The sequence below is a fragment of the Typopeltis vanoorti genome, chromosome 14 (assembly GCF_054136105.1).
Source record: "Typopeltis vanoorti isolate ZY-2024b chromosome 14, IOZ_Tvanoo_1.0, whole genome shotgun sequence".
Lineage (NCBI taxonomy): Eukaryota > Metazoa > Arthropoda > Arachnida > Uropygi > Thelyphonidae > Typopeltis > Typopeltis vanoorti.
In genome coordinates, this window is record NC_143562.1 from 81,106,459 (window position 1) to 81,121,522 (window position 15,064).

Sequence of the window (15,064 nt, forward strand, 5' to 3'; positions counted from 1 at the left end):
TCGTTTATGTGAGGGTATATTAACAAGAAAAGCCGCAATTGTTATTCTTATAGTTAGCAGAATATGATGCATATTCGCGAATTCATAATCATCTTATATCCAAACGTATTTAAGATATACCAAAATGTGCAGAATTTAGTTGGAATAACTATTCCCTCACTTCCTGATGTACTTTTTTTTTAAAAGGAAATTATTGAAATATATTTCACAGAGAGAGAAAAGGGAGATGGGTAAAATTTCCTTCCGTGATAGTTCGAGTGCCCCAGGAAATTTTCAATGGGCGGAAAGACTTCGTAACCCAGGAAAATTGCTTCCCTTCTGCTGCTCGAGGCACTTAAATTTGAAGTTTAGGCGAGCTAGCCGGTCTTATGCGATAGTAGTAAGTTATTTCCTTTCCAAATCTTGGGTTTATCATCCCTAACTGGACAAAGAACACGCTCGCCTTACCGACACAGTTGCTTTGGCATAATCTAAATAACAAATCATTTAGTCTTTTTATACTATTTATTTAAAGGCTTTAACTTTTTGTGGGAGGGGGGGTCAACCCAGACTCCGCACCTCAGACGCTAGCGACGATGCCCTTGGTTGCACATACCTGGGTTCCGGTTCGATTGCTATCTCACAGTATACGAGAAATGATTATGGTTGTATTTCAGCCGAAAGTGAATTTTCCGGTCTGCAGAGCAATCAAGTTTTTCGTCCCACAAGGCATCACAGAGAATACAAGCAAACTACAGGCGTGACAGTTAATTGTTCGTACAACTAGTCAACAGTGTTACAACAGACAAGTGGCACCCCCTGATTCAGGATAAATAATTCATTATTCAACCATCAGCAAGTTCATAGTTGTATTTCTAGGGAACTAAGGGATAAAACAGAAGATGAAGCAGATAGGTTATCACTTTCTAAAGACCTATGTCAAGCGCCACGTCGAGCCAAATAGTGAATGTTCTCAAAAGTTGATGGGAAAAGATGAAACTAAGCTGTCTTGACACTACTATATATATTTTTACCATCTTAATCGAGGAAATAAAATGTCATACTTTTTTATAATATACGGTTTATTATCATCAGAAACATAATAAATAGTTATGAAGGATACTTCATATTACCACCAAACGTTTTTCATAAAAATCAATGCTTTCAAGTCAAATACATAGAAATTACCTATGCCACTTCCATTTTTTTTTTTCAGCATTATGCTGATTTTTGAGCTATTCAACCTGCTGCGATAGTTTGGTATTTTTTCTGTTATTTTTTTTTTTTCAAAAAAAGTTGCTTACGTGCACAGAGTCATATAACTTAAAGTCCGCATACAGATAAAAGTTTCTGAGCCTTCATTACTGGTTGAATTTATATCAGTAATTTTATGTTTTAAATTTTGTGCTCCTTGATATTAATGTAAGATGCGAATAGTTAACTAAACGACAGTTATTATGCCTAATAAAAACCTGTCAATAGCAGTTTTATATTAATTATTCCAAATTCTTTATCATGTATTTTAACATCAAAAGTTAGGCTTAGATATAATACATGCTTAAGCTAACCTAAAGCAGTTCCATGTTAGGGAATTATTTATATTTCGTCTCTGACCTTGCAGGGCAAAGCGGAAATAATAGTACAAAACCGCGTCTTGTGTAGAAAGAAAAGTCGCCATAGCAAAGTTTTTCACTACTACACTCCCTTGGGCATTTACCGTGTCTACCCCAAATAGGCAGTAACGCTAAGTCCGAGGAGCGAGCGTCCTTTACTAGAAGGGTGTGAAGCCGGAGTAACAATAACACAGCACGACCCCGTACAATGACCTTATTCAGTATACTTCAGTTACAACGAACGTCAATAAAGAAAACAAAATGGAGATTTAAGAAGAAAAAAAATCATACGAATTATTTGCCATGATAACATTTATAGAATTTTCTCTCTGAAATATGTATTTTATAGGTGGAGGGTGGAGTTCACTTGGGAAAAAAGCAGACGAAACACCTTTGTTTCCTATAACTGCGGCATCTGGTCTGTAATCAGTCTGGCTGCCCTACCTACTTTCCTAATGACTTTTGTTCGGTTGCCATCTGCTTCTAACGAATGTACAAGGCCATTAAAAAGAAAGGACACACACACACACACACACACACACACGCGAGAGAGAGAGAGAGAGAGAGAGAAATAGGCGTAAATCTGGAACGGCGTTTATTTTATAATAAAGGAAAAAAAGCATACCTATTGTAAACATAACGTAAATAAATATTTTATAAGCATTAAGCTTTGCGTTCTGTTCGTGGCAAGTAATAATTTGTATAACACTTTACAATACAAAATTTCATTTATTTTAAAATGAGGATTGCTCTTTTTCTTTATGCGATGACTCCCACTCATGAAAGGTTGTAAGGCCTTATTAACTCCTTGAGTGTTAATAAGGCCCTAAGGAATTTTTATATTTTTGAATATATTTTTAGTTTTCTATAATCCGGAAAGGTTGCTCTAGAGACTAAACCTTGAACTTTTTAATGCCACTTGCCACTTCAGGCCTCCAATAAGCGGGGAAGCTGTTTCACACATGGGGGGGGGGGGGGTAAGAAGAAGGACGGTGAAATTTTACCACCTAAAATCTAATAGCATTAAAAAGTTCTGTCATCGTCCTTTACCACTATAAGAAGTTATAGAATACAATATTGGAACACCTACATTATTCCTACAATATCGGAACACCGAATTCATCTCCGTCATTAGCATTACAATTTTCCAACTATATTCGCGAGAGTGTAGCCACCGTACTGCGAAACTCCGAAATGTGTACATAGTGGGGAGGGAAAACTTAGTTGGGGGTGGTCTAACAAACATTCTTCCAAAGAAAGGCTCCGAGTTCAAATGGCAAAGTTTCAAACGGCCCACTGAAAAATTATTGCAGAGAAAAGAGATGGAAATCATAGGTAAGAATCCGTTTTCGCTTATACAGATTTCTTTAGTAAATAAAATATTAAAAATTATTAAAATCTTTAGTACATAAATTATTAAAAAAGTTCGTGGAATTTTTCCTGAAATAGTTTTAATAACGCATTGAACACGCAAGCAAAACTTGCACACTAAAATGCAAATAGCATACAAAAAACAATTTTTTTTTGCATTTTTAATTCTGTTTTTTTTATCTTCACATTCTTGCTAAAACGCTTTAAATGCGTTTAACTCAATCTTTTTTTTTTTTTTTTTTTTTCAAAAGACATGCAACTTTAAATAATATAATTACGTGATACCAGGGTGTCCAAGGACTCATCGTAGGAGGGCACAATATTCCACTGTACACTCATTGTCTGCCATGCTTAACCTCTAACTACAACAGGACGCCATCTATCGTCAACCACCAACAAACATAGCAATTTTTGTCTGTAAATTGCGCGTATTCTCGTGGCCGATTTGCCTGTGTGCGGAATAATAAAAACAGTTTCCCGGAGAGAGAGAGAGAGAGACGGCTTAATCCAGTATGAGATCGGTTAACTCGCCTTCAAATGAAAAACCTTATGCAAAATTCCTCTCGTCACGATGAGAATCGAACGGAGGAAGATGAAGAACTTCACCATATTACTTGGCTTGTAACATTTATCTATAAGAATTGTAATTAGATATTATTAGTAAAAGAAAGAAAACACAAATGCATTAAGTAAGTGATTTTTTTTACACTTATGGTAGGAGAAAAAACTAAGAAAAGAAGACATATTTCAAATAACAAATATAAAATAGTATTGTTATTGTTTATTCGAAATATCTCTTCTTCTTCGCTTAGTTTTTTTTTCTACCATAAGTGTAAAAAAAATTATTTAGTGCATTTGTTTTTTTTTTTTCCTTTTAACAATAATATCTAATTACAATTCTTTTACGTTATCAGTATAATTTTCAATATCTTACATTATTAATGGAAATATGTTTAAAAGTTTTCGCTTTTCATTAATGTTTTTCAATATTTTTCTCCCAAATTTAACTTACGAGTCGCGTTTAATCGTTTTTGAAGACATCTCCGAATCTCCATATTTTTAATTTAGCACCACGTTAATGTACCAATACATTAACGTATGTGTGTGAGAGAGAGAGAGAGAGAGAGAGAGACATTAATGTGTTTTATCTTTACTTTATTTACCGGATGCATAGAAGTTGCACTGTGTTTATTTACCAAGTCTAGCCTTAAAGCAAACCAATTCACTATAACGTGTAGGTAATAAATAAATAAATAAAAATAAGAAATGAAATGCTTCGCCAAGTTTTGCGAATATCACAGAAAGAAATGTCTCTTTGTGTACCTTCTCCTCCCCCCTCCCCCTTCGTATCGATTCCGTTTCTTTTATAGTGTCTGCGACATTTAATTTAATTAATGCTTCAGAAGTTTCTAGGCAATGAAAAAAGTATAAATAAAATACTAATAATAAATAATTTATTTTTTATTAACGAGGAAGACAACTGCCAGGTCTTTGATTTAATAAATCTAGAAGACGCCAGAGATGCAATTTCATGATTTTTATCTAGCATATCTAGCAACTGTTACTTTACATCGGTAGAAGGGAATATATTAAGACTGACTTTCTCGGGTGGTAATCTAGACTCGTCTGGGGGGGAGTCACTTATATTCACCCACGGTTGACAGTCCTTATCTTATGCTTCATTTGTAACATTGTGCTTTGATGAAGCTTACCCCTCTCTCGCTAAGTGGGTAATTCTTCTACGGACAGGCTCAGAGTTCGAATTTCACTACTCTATGAATATCTGTGAAAGCATTAAGGTGATAAATGATTTTCATCACCTAGTGTGACACTCACCACCTTGTTCGGTGGTCTTAGAAAAGTTTACAGAAGAGAGTTTGTGGTTCAACTAGCCATCGATTCTTCCACTGATACAAATATGATAATACAAATCTTTTTCGTTTTTTTTAACCCAAAATCGGAATAAATGATCTGTGTCCCGCTGCAAGGATTGTATCTGTATACCAGGCAAAAGATTGCGCCGTGATCGATTAAAATATAGCAAAAAAAAAAAAAAACAGCATTCAATTCATCATCAGAATTAGATATCTGATATAAAATAGCATGCCTTGTAAATGTTTTATTAATTAAACCACATTTTGGAATTATTCTTAACAAGTTTTAAAAATGCACTTTTTATTATTATATTAATAATAACTTTCCTAATAAAAGACAGTCTACTCTTAGTACCTAATATTGTCAGACAAATATCGAATTTGTTGGACTAAATAGGAAGGCCATGTGATGAAGACACTGTTATACTATTAGCGTTCGGTGGTTGATAAATTTCATCTCGAAATGCGAACAACTAAAATCATCTCAGCCAATCATCAACGTTACACACCCTCCCTAACGCACTCATCAGAAACGAGAATACGGCCTTTAAGTTACGTTTTCTAATGTATTTTCAGCTATTGATGCTCCATCTTTATGACTCCCAGACTTTTTTTTTTTTAATTATGTACGGTTTATTTTAGTGATTACTGACTCCTCTATGTTAATTCCCCTACCCCCCAAAAAACGTCGTGAAATATTAGTATGTATAATATGAGAGAAATGAAGGCTAGATAATTCGGATACCCTGCTCTGTAGACTGAATGGAACATTTTCAAGTCGCTTCAGACCTCTAAAATGTGGTGGTCTCACACTGGTAAATAAAATTATTTTATTAGCCCTCTCCAATAAAAATATTCAACAACATCAATACCCACGGTGGATTTAATTCTAATCAGTCCATCCCATAGGACGGAACGCTAATTTTTCGTTAGAACAGATATGGATATTATCTGGATTTTTTTTTCTTTTTTAATTACAATATGAATGAATGGCAAGCCACTCTTCCAGTGAAGTAGTACAAAAAAACCTTTATGATGGATTTTTCAAGTGAAGGTGAATTCGGTGATCTCATACGGAGGTGACAGAGTTTTCACTAGTAATAACTTGGATATTCCATCCCACAACACACGTAACTTACAAACATACCACTGACCTCATAGCCTTAGTTGCTTCGGTTACAATTTCAATTAAAGCAAACAGAAAAATAAAATAAAAAACGAGTTTTTACACACACACACACACACACACACACACACACACATATATATATATATATATATATATATATATATATATATATATATATTTCAATAACTATTTTTGTGATCCTAAATTGCGATATAAATACATTACAGCCTGGATTTCGGGTGGTAAATAATTCAATCTTACCTAGAAAGGTTGTAAATCTCTAAGAAAATTTGATATCGTGAGTGGACTAATTTCATGCCTAAATCTTGCCCGAAAGACAAAATACGAAATTATAAGTAAAATTGTCTATCAACTAAAGATTTTCCACAGACAATCATGCCACAATGCAACCAACTCCGCTAGCGCTTGTTACCTGGGGAGCGCAGATACTATTCCACTCGGACAAAGGGACCGATAAAGCATATATGGTTATTATATTTCTCAAAAACAGGAAATTCAATTACTCGAGGGTCGTTGATTAACGAAAGAAGTTGGAAGTTCCTCTAATCATTATGAAAATCTAATACACACGAATCTCATTTCAAAATTAAAAGGAAAATATGAATTCACATAAATATAAAACCATTAAATGGAACTGCATAATTTACATATCCAGTAAGCTAGGCATATTTTGATTCGTTGTGAGGTAAAGCACTTAAATTCTTCGATGTCAGCAATTTTTGAATATATTTTATAAGTGTGGCATTAAAATTTTAGCGATTAAAGTGGTCCAATAAGAAAAAAGGGAAAGGAATGGTCTAGACAGTAAGTAAATTTATGGTTTTGCTCAGCAAATGATCCTCATAGTTACATTCTAATTATTTATCAGTTGGCTATCTAGCACGTTAATCACCGATCAATAGCTGGGTATGACACATTTAAACAGACGTTTCGCTGTAAATCAATCGTGCAACTTCAGCAATGTGGATATTCCTGCTAACAGACCTGCGAGGTTCTAATTAACAATTAGAATGCGCCAAGATAAAGATAAAAAAAAATCTGTTCATTTCGATTAGAATTGTGAAATATGAAAATATTTACTTTATGAATCTCAATAGGCACATTTATAATAAAAAAATCTGTTGTTGTTCCTTTCTGAATGGAAGTAATAAAATAACATATACTATTGTTGTGTCCCAATCTACGATTATTAGGCTTTCAACTATCCTTACATGTGAAACTCTACTTGTCTTTGTCCAAATCTTATTCATATACGAGATATGACCCAAATACAAATATTCAAGCTTCTTCTCCCCTTAGTGTCCCTAAATATTTATTTTTACATAGGAGTAATTACCAAAATATGTCTGAGTGTGAAACTAATATGCAGTCGTGATCTTTATCTCGTAACTTAACAACCCCCCCCCCCCCCCACGCATGATTAAGTACGTACGTTGTTACAAGTGGTGCATTGAGCGGCAATCTCAGACAACTGTATTTTCAATGAACAAAAGTTTATTGAACTCTTAAACATGGTACAATTCATTCTTTATCAAATAATTTCAATTCAATACTCGGAATATATAATACAGATTTTCACTAGCTAACACACAAGTATTAGGTTAAGATCCTACAGGAGAATTGTGATCATATCGCCATAACAGATTCTATACATACAAACAAGTATAAGCCTAGAACTAGTTGATCCTTTGTCTAACCCCTTACTGGTTTGATCACGCTATAATTCTGTATTTTCTAGGACATATATAATCAGTTACTGTAATTTTCTCACTAAGACAATATGGATCAAATTTATTCTTTTGCTGAGCTAATACACACTTTTGACCTTTAAAACTCTCTTAATTAAAATACAATGTACATGCATAAATCTCAAAGCACATGAGATTTATGCATAAATCTCTAAGCACATGAATTACGTATTAATTATTAATAACAAGCTCATTTTTATTCTAGTTTGACATGTGCTAAAGTCCTAGTATAATTTTCATTTATCTTTTCAACTGTTCAGTAATTGAACAATGACTACAGTTACGTATGATTTGAATTGACACAAGATTTTACAGTACCTTTTGACTTGGGTCTTCTACACTGGTCTCTACCTTTTTCCGATATTTTACCTTCCTATAACTTATCACTCCTAAGTTCTTTTGGCACTAAGTTGGGCTTTCACAATCTTCGCCTTACATTCTTCCATCAAGGACATACATAGGATCATCTATTCTATGGCTGTGAAATTCACCACGTGGGCACTGACTTCTTTATAGAATTTTCTTTCTCTCGTTACGATCACTGGACGATGAAACACACTGACATTACCTTCTCTCTTTTTAACTAAACGGCGTCCCTCATTTCTTACAATAGGAACACGGAATCGAAATCCCACACACTTTGTTTCCTTATTGTGTCGGACGGAGAAAACTCCTAACCCGTCACTCAGGAAAACCGCGTGAGACCTCTACGAAGACTCGTGAAGAAAACTCTGAGGAAAAAAGCCTCGTGAGAGGGTTCCTAACCCTTTTATACGAAAAGAAATTGAAGAAGGTGCCCTCCCGGCACCTTCTTCAATTTCTTTTCCTCCTCCCCCCCCCTTACTGGAGTCGATTTCACTGACCAATTAGAGTGGCGTTTTTCTGCCAAAACATCATGCGGTCCGTGCGCACGCGAATGACACGTGACGAAATCTCAATTCGGGAATTATGACCTTGAGCTTTGGTTTTTGTTTAAGCCAGTGGTCGCCAAAGTGGTCGATATCGACCCGCCAGGGTCGATATAACAATGTTAGGGGGTCGATTCGGGCTCAGGGGTTGATTGGGGGTCGATAGAAAAATATAAGACATCATTGTATGGGTAATATTTAATTCGGTTAACTTGGATTACTGAATGACAACGCAATTAAGAATGAATCGCGGGAACAGTGACATGAATAGGACTTGTAAGATGGAGCAAGGTCCTGAAAATAGTTACGGAGGCCAATCAAGTAGGCCAAAATGATATTTACCAAATTAATGGATGTCGGTGGTTGCCACCCGGCCGGCGCGTACATGGTTGAAGCTGGTTTCAGTCATGTTAATTCCATTTTAACAAAAAAGAAATAAGCTAGATATAGAATTCCGTGGCGATTTAAGGCTGAAACTTAATAATTTTGAACTCAACATTTCTAATCTTGTCAAGAGTCATGAAGCACACCCATCACATTGACAACGTTAGTAAATTGTATACTAAGTTAATAAAAGTCTTATTTTCATTATTTAAATGAAGGGGACATTAAATCCCACATTATTTCAAAGCCATATAAGAAACTCAAAGATCGGAATCAAAGAGTTTCATGCCGAATCTGGGATTTAATATCCCCTTCATTTAAATAATGTTACATCGCCGAAGTGAAGCCCGGCTCTTTTATTTAGGTCTTATTTTCATATATATAAGGAAGATTGTATTATTGTTATTTTGTTATCTAAGTTAAATTTTATATTTTACATATTATTTATCCCTCCTATCAAATATGTAATGTTAAGAAGGACGTCAAAAACAAAAACGTATCCCTTTGACGTTAAGCCAACATAATAATATATACTGTATTATACATACAATAAACACTGTAACTATAAAATAAACAATCTAAAAACTCACATAAGCGTCTTTTTTTTGCTTGTCCTATAATAATTACGTAATAGTAAAATAGAGGGGATCGATAAAAAGTCAAGAAACTCTTGAAGGGGTCGATGGTCAAAGAAGTTTGGCGACCCCTGGTTTAAGCTAACCTCTATGTCATCTATACTAAATTAATCCCCTTTCCAAAATTTTCTAAGAATTAATTCGAATCTTGAATCTCTTATTTCAAGTGTAAAAACATACAAAAGCCTATGACTAATCTTCTTTGCTTTACTTAACCTTATTTTATCAAATCACAACTGTAATAAAATTCCCTTACTTTTTTTTTTTTATTTAGTTCAACAAACAATTTTAGCTATATTTTTCACTTGGATGCAAGCATGTTTTTCTTTCCTTTTAGTTTTTGTATTCGTTACTTTCAAAGGCTCTTAACGATATCTGCTTAGGAACAAGATTGCTTACTTAGTTATCTATACAGAGTTTTTATTTCTTCTCTTGTTACATCATGATAACTGAAATTTTCACATTCTTAAGTTATCAGGGCGTAACAAAGGTCCTCCCTTTTAATAATTTTTTTAAAAAAATTTTCTTGCAAAGTGTTCCTCTTCTCGTATCCGGTTTTTCTTTTTATCGCGTCCCTTTTATAATGTATGCATTATCCATTAACTCATGACTGATGTACTTAACTTCTCTGTTTTTTATTTCTCCTTCCTCTTCTAACCTTGCAATAATTTACCTCTGATTTAATCTTAACTACTTTTGATTTCTTTTCACTGATTAACTCCTCATTTAATGATCTCTTCACTTTATTCATGTGGGATTCATGGTTCCTCTCCTGAGGCTCATTTCTCTCTTCTTTATGTAACTCTGGAGTTTGCCCCTTTCTTGTAATCTGTCTCCTTCCCAATAGGTATATTTCCTTCCTCATATAATTACATCTAAAGTCATACCTTGACAGGAAATCCCTACCCAGGATCAGCTTGATGTGTGGAAGAGAGGACCCTGATAGGACCAAACTCCTGCCAAACACATAGTTTGAACTCAGGCAGGTATAACATTAGATTTACAGACCTAGAAGCATGGGTAGTGGAAGTTGTGACACATGATACTCTCACTCGTTGCTTAAGGTGAGTGATATTATCTTTGGCATAAGGCTCTATTATCTTCAAGTAATCCTCAGATATGGTGGATGACGGAGCCCCAGTGTCCAGCAAAGCATTGCAGTGTCTTCTATATGCACTGGCCTTCACCTCCATCTCGTAAGGATGCTCCTTTCTTCCTTGCCCCCTTTTCCATACTCTGTTTGTTGTAAATCCAAATCTCCATCATAACCTCTACTAAAGCGCTTCTTGTTGATGTCACAGTTTCGAGCAAAATGTCCCAGTTTGTTACAACTGACTACAGTTGTTGTAACAACAACAACTCTAAGTTACAACTTAGAGTTGGAGGGCTCTCTACCGCCGCTTTGGTCACTAACTCTCCCTCGATTTTGAGGATTAGCTGTTGTTTGTTGTGGGGTGATTTCTGACAGCCTCTGCATTACAGAATCCATTCGATCGAGAAGAGGTCTTTGCAGAAGCTCAACTTCCTCTTTAATTAATTTAGTGGTTTCCTCAGCTCTGCTATAATCAGGTTCTGGTGTCTTTACAGATAACGTTCCCAGTTGTCTCATCACCTCGTTTAACCGATCTATAATGGGTTTTTGGAGCATTTCTATTTCTTGCTTCACAATAACCCTGATATTATCTGAATCAGTATATGACTCTGTCAACTTGTTTATCACCTGCCTATTATCTTCTTCTAGTCTCTCTCTTGCCTTAGGTCTTTCTCTCCTTTCCTTGCTCTCTTTATTATGTCCTTTCCCCTTTTCAGAATTGCCCTTCTCTTCAATTATGTTTATTGACCCCAGAAGAGGTATGGGATGGAGAGTGCACCTCTGGAGCTTCCATAAGTTAGGTCCTAAGTTTCCCAGTTTTGAGAACTCAGAAATTAGGACTGTCTTAAATCGGAAGTAATCCAGGGTTTCCTTGAGAATGGGAGAGGAATAGAGGAAAGCTTTAGCTTTTCTCACCAGTTTACTCCAGAGCAACACTAACAACTGAAAATGAGTCCATCCTCCAACTCTTCTAAGCTCTTCTATATAACTAAAAAAATTGAGGACGTCATCAGTCTCCTAGCCCGAAAATTGTGGGAACACCTGCTGTGGGTTAATATAACGAAAAACTTCGCTGTTATCCATGCCTAAACTACTAGAGGGATCAGTCATATTTGCATCCAGTTTACAGTAATTTACTCTTTAAAATTTTCAACAACACTTAATTAAACTTTTGCCTCTCAGTTGTCTGACCTGCACCCCAAACCAATTTGCTGTGAATAGCTTGTAATTAGGATTTAATTAGTTAAAATACATCCTGTCGACTGCGCCATTTATGTTGTGATCCAATCTATGATTATTAGGCTTTCGACTATCCTTACATGTGAAACTCTACTTGTCTTTGTCCAGATCTTATTTATATATGAGATATGACCCAAATACAAATATTCAAGCTTCTTCTCCCCCTAGCGTCCCTAAATATTTATTTTATACTGCACCTTTCAGGACATTTAGTTTAAGATATAAAATTCAAAAACAATGAGCAATTACAAAATATCTGAGTGTGAAACTAATATGCAGTCGTTAACTTGATCTCGTAACTTAACACTATACTATGTTGCAAAAATTACCATGCTCTATTTTACTCGAACATATGCCAGTGAACAGACCACACAGCAAAAAGTATATGCCATGTGGCTTGTTCACAGTTAAATAAGTGTACTTTATACTGTACAATACAGTTTTACAGCGTAGTGTCCCTCCCTCGATGAGTCCTTAGACTCCTTAGAGGTATCACGTAATAATAATAATAATGGAACGGGTATAATTTACAATTAATCAACTTCTAGTGAGATGTTATTAGTTTCACATGTTAATCGCTTATTCTGATTTCATAAAAGATGGAAATGCGTGGTGAAATGAAATCCAAGAAACAGAAAGAAATCATGTACTAAAGGAAAGAAACAGAAAGAGTGATGGACACGTTCGTGCATTCTTTCCATTGTGTATTAGTCACTCCAAATTATCACGTTCAGCTTGACTTTTGTAGAGCTTGCCATGACTAGACAGCAGACCGCTGACAAACCTGTTATAGAATAACCCACAATCCAGACGTTTAAAATTAGGTCAATATATGTTTCAGTAAGTCATTTGTGGAGGACATGTTTACTAGAGTGCATCATCCCATCTTAAGTGTAGTGATAATAGTCGTGTTTATAGTGTCAGGATGCCTCTCCTGATTTTCACTTTTATCCCTTCTCCATCAATTCACTGGATATCATCTGATGCCGTATGGTCACTCAGTTGCTCAGTAATGTGCTAAACCAGAACTTGCCAGGTGGTCCTGTTCTATGCTTTTCTGGAGGCTTCAACTCTCTGAAGATCAGTCACTCCAGACACACCATCCATACATCTCATTGACGTCTACCTCTTCTTATTTTACCAGAAACTCGATCTTCTGTTACTGTTTTGAGAGGTCCCCTTTCCGTCCTTCCAATGTGCCCAAAGTATTTTAACTTTCTTCCATCAATATCCTTAAGTAGTCTTAAAGTTCTACCGATCCTTCCTGGCATCCCAGCTCTATGTCCGCTTTTCAGAATGGGATATCCTCAACAGTCTTCTGTAACAACACATATCAAAAGCAGCTATCCTATCAGACTTCTTCAGGTTCCAAGTCTCACATGAAATCTAGCCTGGGAAAACAACCACATCCAGAATCCTCAACTTTGTTTCTGTGGAGATAGACCATCCTTTGAGATCTAAAATAAGTCTGTGACTGTTGTTTTGGTTTAGCCATTCCCAATCTTCTTCTGATGTCTCTTGAATAGATGTCTCTCTCCACATTAATAATGGATTCCAGGTACTTGAACTTGCTGACTTCGTCAATTCTTTCTCCTAATGGATAAAGTACACCTGTTTTTCAGGAGCTTCCCAGACAGGGAAGCTCCTGAAAAACAGGTGTATTTCCTTTGAGAGTCATAATCTGTGTCTTGCTAGGATTGAACTGCAGTCCTCTGTTCTTACTGATCTCATTCATTTTTTCAAGGATTTGTCCTAGTTCTTCCTTGTCATTGCAAAGGAGTACCTCAGATTACTGATCTACCACCTGTCCTAATTCCTGTCTTAAGCTCATCCAATGCTATATGTATGATGTCCTCAGCATGGATACTAAATAGGTGAAGAAAAAGTAGGCCTAACTTGCCTAACTCCCTTTCCAACCTGAAGCCAATCAGTTAATCCAACACCTGTTCTTACGGTGGGTTCTTGCTCACAGTATAAGTCATCTATCAACCTGATAATGTGTTGAGGAAAACCTATTATTTTAATTACTTCCTAGTTTCACATGCCGAACACAGTCAAGCTTTAGAGTAGTCTACGAAACAAATCACCATAGGGAGTGTAAATTCTTATACTTTTCAATGATCTCTCGAAGGCAAACGATCTGATCTCTGTTCTTACCTTTCCGAAACGTTGTGTATTTCTGTTCCTCAGGCATCTCTGCCTCAACTTTAGCCTCAATCCTATTTAGAATGATCTTCAATAAAATCTTGCATGAGAAATTAAACTAATAGTTCTTGTAATTCTTCATATTTTCCTTCTTGTGTACTGGTATGAAAAACCGACTTTTTCCAGTCGGTTTTTCATACCAGTACACAAGAAGCCATGATCCTATCTCTCATATCCTTGCAATCAATCTATCTATCTATAAAACACTCTTATGAATTCATTCCAACGTGGTCTTAATTAACTTTGCTGGGATTCCATCTGCACCTGTGGCTTTATTATTGTTAAACTGTTTAACTGCTCTTTCAACCTCATGCCTCAGTGGAGAAGGTTCCAAATTGAAATTTTAGTGGTGACAGGCTCCTCCAAATTTTCCTTATCCATTCTGCTATACAGTTCCTCAAAGTATTTTTCCACCTGTTTTTGATTTCTAGTTCTTTCTCTGTTAGTATGCTGCTCCATTCCTGTTTGATGACATTCAATTTTTTGTTTCTCCCACCTACGAAAGGTGTTATTTGCAAACATTTGGTACTGTGGATGGGCTAAAGATTTTTTTATCAATTTTATGTTTATTTTTGGCTTGGTTGGCCGAGTGCCTCACCGGCCAAACAGCCGAGCCTCCTCATCTGGAATTCTATCTCTTCAGTTCCTGTGTCTCTTTGTTTCTCTACAGACTTCTTTCGATTAAATCCCATTTTGAATCTGATATCCATGGGTCTCTTGATCTTCCAATTGTGCCTAGATACTTCTTGACTGTATCCGGTATTATAACACTGACTCCTTTCCAGGGCATTTCAGGCGAGTTCTTCTCACTAGTCTTCAAAAGATCATAAAAACCGAGTTGATCTTCTGTGAACCGAATAGGGAT

General features: G+C 35.7%; 1 protein-coding gene across 1 annotated transcript in view; it reads right to left on the bottom strand.

Moving 5' to 3' along the window:
- LOC150099707 (semaphorin-2A-like) overlaps positions 1 to 15,064 on the bottom strand; it is a 794,210-nt gene that overhangs the window by 517,643 nt on the left and 261,503 nt on the right. The gene's annotated exons all lie outside the window — the stretch shown is intronic.